This window comes from Coffea arabica, chromosome 8c (genome assembly GCF_036785885.1).
Source record: "Coffea arabica cultivar ET-39 chromosome 8c, Coffea Arabica ET-39 HiFi, whole genome shotgun sequence".
Taxonomy (NCBI): Eukaryota; Viridiplantae; Streptophyta; class Magnoliopsida; order Gentianales; family Rubiaceae; genus Coffea; species Coffea arabica.
Genome location: NC_092325.1, coordinates 31,021,911 through 31,031,510, shown reverse-complemented (window position 1 = coordinate 31,031,510; position 9,600 = coordinate 31,021,911). Strand labels below are relative to the sequence as shown.

The 9,600-nt window shown below is 36.2% G+C and overlaps 1 non-coding gene across 1 annotated transcript; it reads right to left on the bottom strand.

The window, feature by feature from the left end:
• Nucleotides 1-323: 323 nt before the first annotated feature.
• Nucleotides 324-430, bottom strand: LOC113707520 (small nucleolar RNA R71). The gene has a single exon (XR_003452248.1). It is a non-coding gene; the product is annotated as a small nucleolar RNA R71 (small nucleolar RNA).
• Nucleotides 431-9,600: the final 9,170 nt, after the last annotated feature.

The window sequence follows — 9,600 nt, the reverse complement described above, 5'->3', positions numbered from 1 at the left end:
GGATTTTATAAATGTAAAACTTGGGTATGGATGAGCTAATTGATTTATGTATACCCCACGCTCGTCAAAATGGTTCAATAATCTCAATTTAGAGGTAATATTGTAGAGGATCCAAATGCTCACTTAGCCACATTTTTGGAGATATGTGATATCATAAAATGAATGGGGTTAGTGAAGATGCTATTAAGTTGAGGTTGTTCTCATTTTCATTAAGAGATAAAATTAAAATTTGGTTACTCTCTCATGCCCTTAATAATTTCACCACATGGGATGATTTATCCAAAATATTTTTGAACAAATACTTCCTCTCGAGTAAAATGGTTAAGTTTAGAATGGATATAACTAGTTTTAATCAACTAGAGGGTGAATCATTATACGAAACATGGAAAAGCTTTCGAGTGTTGCTACGAAAATGTCCACATTATGGACTTCCAGATTGGCTCACTGTCCAAATTTTTTATAATGATTTATTTTTTTCGACTAAAACTACTATTGATGCAACTGCAAGTGGTACTTTAATAGGTAAATCACCTCAAGAAATTCAAAACTTGATAGAGGAGATGGCGGCAAACAATTACCAATAGGCGAATGAGCGAGGTAACTCAAAAAGATAAGCAGGTACGATTGAAATGGACACTCTCAATATGTTGAGTGTTCAAAAGAATAATGTGGTTAAATTGTTAAATAAACAAGCTAGATGTGGCTCAAATTCTACACCTAATATGAGTGTTGCTCGTTGTCATTTATGTGGAGGAGATCATGATCCTAATGGTTGTGTTGAAAGTGAGCAGGTACAATTTATCAACAATTATAATCGAAATACTCAAAAAAACTCCTACTTCAACACATATAACTCAGGGTGGAAAAATCATCCAAATTTTGGATGGAAGGATCAATGATGTCAACAACGGCCAATTAAAAGTTAGCTAGTGCGATCAATCAAAGATTTGAAAGAATTGAGGGAAGAATGGACCAACTCACCACCATGTATAATAACATAGAGGTTCAGATTGGTTCAATTGCCAACTCTATTAACAATAAGAACTAAGGAGAGTTACCTAGTAAAATCGAAGTTAACCCTAGAGAGCATGTCAATGCTATCACTCCTAGAAGTGATAGAACAATAGAGGGACCTAATTTTGGCAATTCAAGAGGTGAAAATGATAAGGAGGAAGCAAATAAAGGAGTGAAAGGGAGCCAAAATGATCATGTCTGTAGACACCAAATTTTAGCTCAAGTTCATTTACTCTTTGTTTCTTAGTTTTTTGTTTTTGTCATGTTTGTTTTATTCATTTTTAGTTTTTAGTTTTTTTTTAGTTTTCATGTCATTATTTTATTTTTAAGCTTTTAGGATGGAATTTCTCAAAAGAAAAAGAAAACAATGGAAAAATCATGAAAAAAGAGAAAAAGGGAAAATTGGTCACAAAAATACGTTCAAATTCAATCTTTTGGCACTTTAGTTATTTTTATTAAGTTATTTTGAGAAAAGAAAAGAAAAAAAGAAAAAGGGGAAAAATGAAGAAAATTTGAAAAATGGACATTTTTGTTTAGTTTGTTTTTTTTATTTTATTTATTTGTTTTCATTATTATTACATAGTTTTGTCATTTTGTTATTATTATCATTATTTATATTCTGTATTTATTAAGTTAAAAAAAAAAAAAAAAGCTGCGTGCATGCAAGCTGCATTTTTTGCAGCTTGCAAAGAAACTTTGAGGCAGCTCCTTAGCTGCAAATACAGAGGAAGTTGTTAAGGGTTTAGGAGGGGGGCTCCCATATAAAAAAGCAAGAGAAGGGACAGCCGAAAAAGAGGAGAGAGGGGAGAGGATAGAAAACAACAACAAAAGGGGGAAAGATAGGCGGAGGAAAGGGAGACAAAAAGGCCGTGAGTTGAGAAAGGAAACAAAAAGGAAGGTGACGGCTGAGTGAGATTAGGGGGTAAAACCTGAGGGCTGATAACGGACTGAAACCTAGAGAAGGAGAGGTTAGAACGGCTGGAAATCTAAAGAGCAAGGGAGTGGGAAGCTTGGGAGAATCAGAGAAGGTTAACATAGAAAAACAGCCAACGTTTTTGAAATCATCAATCTGCGCGGAAGTCGAGTTGTTTCTCGACAAGGTTCCCACAAAGCTCTGCCTTTCCGATCACCTCACGTCTTGCTCCGCCTTTTAAAAGACCAAAGGTAATGCTTTTCAGTTTTTTTTTTCTGCCCATGGATTCTAAGATTTACCTCAGAAGTATTGTAGCCTTTGTCGCGATTCCTGTTTCTGTTTCCTTCCTCCCTGTGCATCCAGTTTGTGAATCTATTTGGGGGGGGGAGGGTTTCGGTTTGGCCTGAATTAGAGGATAGAGATTTGAGTTTTTTTTGTTTGATGTTCAATGGTTGTTTCTCGGGTTGTTTGAATAAGTCAATCCAGAAATGTTTTAAAAGCTGCCGACAGGCCTGTTTTGAGGTTCCTGGATTATTACTTCTTCATTTTGTCTGTGGATTTCAATGTTAAGTGAGGTAAATGGTTGGTTTCGGTCATCTATTTGGCAGTTTGATTCTCGAATCTACACATTTGATGATAAAATGGGTGGAAATATGTTAAAAGATTCTGTTTTTACTGAATTGGTTGGACCTTTGCATGTTTTGTCGAAAACGTTGATTTAAAGGTAGATGTTCATATCATGTGGTTGCATTTTTTCCCCCCTCTCCCTGTCCTAAGTTCACGCATTTGCTGTTGGGTTGATGACTGTGGAAAATCTGATTTGAATGTCGTGTAAACTAGTTAGATGTCTGCTATGTTTGGTTGCTTGGGTTATGTGGTGGAAGATATCTAAGTTGAGGTGAATGAAGTGAAAGTTTGCTGCATTTTTTCCACTGTATTCCCTTCCATGGCATTTTAATGAATCTTCACACTTAAGTGGCATGTTCAATCTGTCATTAAAGAGAAGGAATGGACAGCTTTATTAGATTGAGTTTGCATGTTTGAGTCACTTAAAACATTGGAACTAAGATCAAGCGGCCTTGCTGGAAAAATGAATGATTCAGGTTGTCAAACCATTGTCGCAAGCAAGTTTTTTTTTTTTTTTTTCAGAATTTTTGCATGATCATGTTCTAAGTTTTTTGCTTGTCAATGGTGGTGAATGCCTTGCATTGGGTCTTTGGATGACAAATTGGTAGAACTGATTTGAGTGTTTGCATGCAAAGATGGTCAAGCTAAGATAAAAGGAGTAAAAAGCTGCTGCATCTTTTTGTCTTTTTGTTTTCTTTCCCATGGTTGTTTAAGGGACCCTTACGTTTAAATTGCTTGTTAAATCTGGTTTTAAGGAGAAGGAATGGAATGATTTGATGTTAAGTTTACGTTTGAGTCCTTAAAACACTTGAGCTATGATTAAACACCATGCTGAAAAACATTTGATCAAAGCTGTGTTTTTGAATTAAAAATCTGGTCTGCGTGATGAAATGGAAGCCGCGGTTATGAAAATTGCAGAAAACCTGCGGCCCTTTTTCCTTTTTCTATAGCTGTCTTGTTGTTTAGTCTTTTACCCTTGATGGCTAGCTTCATTTCTTGTTTTAATCCTGCAATAAGAGTTGCTGTCTTTAATCCTGCAATGATGAAATGATTATGCTTAGATGAAATGTTTTTGATCAAAGCTAGGAAATGGAGATGAGAAGTGCAGCAGTTTTCTTTCTTGGTTGATGGAAGTTTAAATAGAAAGTAGTTGCAGAAATTTTCTTGTCTACGTAGCTTGCATGAGTTTTGCATGAAACAATTGCTGAAAATTGCCCTTTTAACCCCCCAAGTTTCCCCTTATTCCACTATGACCCAACCAATTGCATAATGTTTTCAATTTGGTCCTTGGCAGCTTTAATTTGGGCAACTTCATTGCAAATTTGCTTCAATTAGTTACCATGCTTTGTTTAAATTGCACGTCATACATGAATTTAGGGGCTTTATGACCAAGTGAGCTTGTGTTTGCCTATTTTCTTTAATTTTCTCAAATAAATTGGTACCTTGACCATTTCTTTTATTTTGGAGGATAAATAAGTAATTTCACTTCATTAGGGCGTCAATTCAAGGGAGGTATACTCTATCCCTCATTTGCACTTCATTTTGACCCTACGTGCTCCTACGTGTTATGTGAATATGCATGTCTATTTTGATTTTCCTTGTTTTTCCTTAATTCCTTGCATTTATTTCATTTACTTTTACTTTTATTCAAGTATTCTTTTAATGGGGTATGTGTACACCTCTTGGCTTGTAATAGATAGGGTTTGGAGGAGCATTCGATGAAGAGCTGTTGAAGACTTGTGCCTAGCTAGCAAATGTAATAGTTAGGGCCTTAATCACTTTATGTGTCTTGCATGTCTATGTGCTATATGTTTAATCGTTTTCTTAGGTTTTGGCATTTAGATATGCATGCTAAGTGTTATGTGCTATGTGATTGACATGTTTACTCGCTTTCCATATCCTTGAATGAATGTGATGGATGAATGTACGTTTCCACTAGTCCAACGCTAGTCGGAATTCATAGAATGAGCTAGTCCAACGCTAGACCCTTAGGGATTTCCCCTCGTTAGTACATGTTTGCATGTTCATTACATGTCATGCACCTTTTTTTAGTTTTATCATTTTACATGCCCCTCGAACCCTTTCCCCTTCACTTTAGGACTTGCATCTCATGCTAGTTAGGGTTCATTTGCGTGAAAATCCCCTCTCGATAAGGGAAACGAACGAGTGTGGCTACTCGATAGCCTTAGCACGCTAGTTTTACCTTCTAATCCGAGGGAAAATCAAAGTCGAAAAATTAGGTGTCATCCCCGTACCCAATTCGTTGCATTCCCTTAGGGACATACTTTCATTTTTTTTCTCACTTTCATGCATTTTTTATCACTCTTTTTCCCACATTTCTCAATCCATATTTTTCACTTATCTTACTCCACAAGTAAAACTCAAATTTCACATATATATTTATAATCCTATCTTCATTCATTTGCACACACTAATACTTTGATTTTTCATCCAAATTCACACGTGCACTTTCTTTACACACGCACACACTAATACTTTGATTTTTCATCCAAATTCACACGTGCACTTTCTTTACACATACGCACACAAACACTTTGTTTTTACACCATTTCATACATGAATCTTTTCATGCACTTGCACACTTGCACTCGAGTCACCATTTGCATCAATCGACCTCTATGAGGTTTCCCTTTATTGGCCGCCACAATTCATGTGGTCTGGGACCAAAAAACCTCACGAGAGACATCGTAGAATTTAGGATTGCATTTTCTCGTTTTTGCATTCATATAGGCATAATCCAACATGCGATACATACCCTGGGTAGAAAGTTAGGAAAGTTAGGGTTAAGTCACGCGACTAGCCTTGGCTAGGTCAAAGGGGTGCCTTGGAGTCTATCCTTGCCTTCCCCTTTGTCAAACGTGACTCCCGAACCTTTTTCTTTGTTTTACGTAGACTAGGAGTCGTTTTAAAAAGGGTTTATTACTATTTGACTTTAAAACTCATTTTTAGGTGACTTGGTACACCTTAAATCATTACCAAGTGGCGACTCCAAACTTTTCATTTCAAAACCCTTTTTAAAACTATTTTTTGGGTCAAATCGTCGCTTTTCAAGTCCCATTGAGACCCATGTCTTTTCAACTCACAAAAATCATTTTTCAATCACAATTGAATCAAAAACATCTTTCTCAAACCACATTTATTTTTTCTTATAAAAAATGGGGCGCGACAATGTCGTTATAGACCTCCTTCCAATATAAATTCTAATATTGTTCCTTTCCCTCACAGGTTGAAGAAAGAGGTCAAGGATTGGGAGTTTGAGAAGTTTCTCAAAATTTTCAAACAATTGCATATTAACATCCCTTTTATTGATGCTATTACACAGATTCCCTCTTATGTACGTTTCTTGAAGGATATCATGTCAAAGAAGAGGAAGATTGTAGATAACGAGATAATAGCATTAACGGAGGAGTGTAGTGCACGAATTAAGAACAAACTCCCTCCAAAATTGAAGGATCCAAGAAGTTTTTTGATTTCTTGCACTATTGGTCATTTGCATTTCTTTGACATTCTATGTGATTTAGGTGCAAGTGTATCACTTATGCCGCTGTCGGTTGCCTGGAGGTTAAGATTCAAGAGGTCAAAGCTACCAATATCACGTTATAACTGGCGGGCCGGTCGATTACACATCCATTAGGTATTTTGGAAAATATGCTCATAAGGGTAAGACAATCGATTATACCTGTAAATTTGGTTGTCCTAGATATAGAGGAAGATGTTAAACTGTTAATTATTTTAGGAAAACCGTTTTTAGCCACTGCAAGAACTTTAATTGATGTGAAAAAAGGCAAGCTTATATTTCAGATTAACGGTGAGGAATTGGAATTTAAATTGATAAAGAAAGATGGGGATAAAGAACCAATTGACCTTGTTCCTAATATGCCATATGGTGAGAAGGCTAAACAAGAAATGTATGAAGAAATTAAATCTATAAATTTTCTTGGTACTAATTTTCATGGTGTAGAAACGAGAAAGGCAAGGTCAAAGAAGGAAGTTGGTTCGATTAGTTCACCGATCCATGAAGAAATTGGTGAAAAATTCAGCCGACTAGAGAAACACAAGCATTTTCTATTATTAAGTGAAGCCAAGCCTATATATGTTATGTCCAATATCCCTCCTTTGTGGCGATCCCACCACCCCTTAGAGCGTACTCAAGGGTTTAGCGGATCGCTTGCCCAACTCTATCAGGACTCACTATAATACATTCTCAAGATAACCCTTCAAGCCTCTAGACTAACATCGAAGTTCTGCAATTCAATCAAAATTCAAACTTAATTACAACCAAAAAGTGAAACGTAAGATATATTACCAAATATCAAAATGCAATCTTTCTACCAAAAGTATATGTGTTGGAGGATCATTACACACCAGTTCAATCTTATCCGCTTCGGATCTCAACTCCTGTAACAAAAATAAACTAATGGAATGAGCTTACGTCCAATGAGGTTCCCCAAATAGATATTCAAGCAAAACAAACAATTTCACACACTTTGAACAGTAATAAACAGCCTCAAGATATTCAAGAAATAAACATTCAATCATTTAAAGGATACGAGCCCATTTGAGCAAGTCATTCAGTCATTCATTCATTTAGTCTCCGCCTATCTCTTCCTTATAACTTCCAATATTTGAAAACGAAAATCCTAACATTGATCATTTCATCCATTTGTTCATTGCATATTATTCACTGGCCAATACTCCACCTGACTCGTGGTCATATTTGAGTATATCAAAACAGTGGCTCAAAGTTACCAACCTACCCGACCGAGTTTGCTTCTAGCTTGAGTGGATTGGCAACGAAGGGCAAGGGCCCCATTCAGCACATGGCTTACATTCATGCACAAGTAACATTCAGTTATTTGACCATTGATAAATTCACATTTGTTTAGGTCAAGTGCGGTAAAGTATACACTCGCCTATCAATAATAAATCGATCTTTGAAATACATTTAACAGTCAAACACGTAAATAACCATACAATCAAGGCATTCAATTCACAAACATAAGGAACACTCACCACTTGATCATAATTTGTTCACTTCAAACCCTGGTTCCTCCCTTGCTTATTCTCAAGTCCTATGATCATGTATGTCATATGTCAGAAGTCTAGTCACTTTATGCCAATATAAGTGCAAAACTATGAGCATCGAAACTTCACTTAGCAAACAAAACAATTGAAGGTTTAACCCCCATATAGCTTGTCAAAAATGTAACATTTTTCTTGTTCTAGTCTAGGGGAGAAACCTCATGCATGATAGATAAAGATTACAAGTATAATGCGAAGCAAGGATGTTAATCTTAGTCCCTAGCTTTTGATGTTTACAAAACAAATAGATGTTACTAATATCTCTTCAAAGATCCTTTTCAGCTATGAAGCAAATCAGGTTCAAAGATTAAATACAATTGAGAGAGACAAAGGGTGCTGAAAGCTGACAGACGCTTGTGAAGACTGGATCGGACGTCCGATAATCATTGCGCAACTTCGGACGCATGAAGAACTCCACCACCGGACATTTGAAGGAATTAAGACATTCTTTCTAAGCTCACTGGTCTCGTTCGGACGCTAAGCATCAGAGCATCGGCTGTTCGATAGAGTTGGCGAAACTTTGGATGCAAAGCATTGTAGGTGCTGGACGTCCGAAAGAACTAAAGAAGATTTCTCAAAATGATCATCTGCTTTCTGACGCAAATACCAAAGACACTGGACGTCCGATGCAATTAAAGAATTTCCCTCAAGCTCACTGCCTACTGTCGAACGCGAAATTCAGACAGACCGGACGTCCAATACATCCAATGGCTAGTTGACTCTTCAGCTGCCTTTTATCCATTAGAAGCATTAATGGGACACTTTTTGATCTCATATAATTAGTGCATGGCCAACAATTTTTCAAAGAACTTTTGCACATTGAGAATACGAAAGATCTAGAGTAATTGTAGTGAGAAAATTCTCTTCAAAGAAGATTTGTACTCTTAGTTGTATAAATTTCGTATAACCTTTTCTTGTGTGAGAAAAATACTTCAATAGTGTAGCTTTGTGAGAGTTATCCGAATGACAGTAAAACTTCCTAACTTGACCAAGTGTGACTTGCAGCAAGGAGGAAGTGATTCTTCCTTTGTACACAAAGATTGGTTGTATTTAATCAAGTTGAAGAAGTTTGCTCTATAAAGTAATATTCAAACTCAAGAGGAGTTTGGAATTTGGTTTGATATTCTTTCCCTATTACTTGCTGTCTTGTAAATATAAATTGCTCATCTCTTTTACTCACAAGCAATCTTGGTTTCTTATTAACTGTTCCATTGAGTGGTCATCTAGAAAAGAGGGTAAACTTCATATTGAGGCAAAAAGTGTCTCACAATTTAATTAGTTTTTAAATTACCTAATTCACCCCCCTCTTAGGTTGTCTTCGATCCTTACAAAGGAAGTGTCAAATTTAGCCAAGGCTTGTGAAGAAAACGGGACAAGACTTTCAAAGTGCAAAGTTGGAAATGTTTGACTAGAAAACAATTTTGAGAAAACTCATTTTCTTTCGCTTGAACCTCTCAATTTGGCTCAGAACCCATTCACATGTAAAAATCAAAGACTTGGCAAGTAATTTAGACAAAAGTATGTCAAAATCATCATGTAAAAATGGAAATTCAAGTTCCCTCACTCGATCGTCCAATCAAGTAATATGTTCAATAACTTGTCCTCAAGTTTCTCTAGCTAAACTTCCAACTTATGTGTATAACTCAAGGTGTTGTCAAGCAACTTCAAGCAAAGTAAGTCCAAATCATCCTCAATTACATCTTAACTTTCATTCTCGCTCACTTATCCAACAAGAGAAAAATTCCTGCAATATGTCCCCAAATTCTTCAAATTAACTCTCTAATTTCCAACCTTAGGTTCATGGAAACTTGCAATCAATGAAAATAACATGTTATAGGATCTATGTGATACATATTATAGGCATCAAAAGCTATCATATTTTGACATATATAGAGCTCCAAATAAACTACATCAAAACTGGGAATTCTCATATCGAAGCTAGA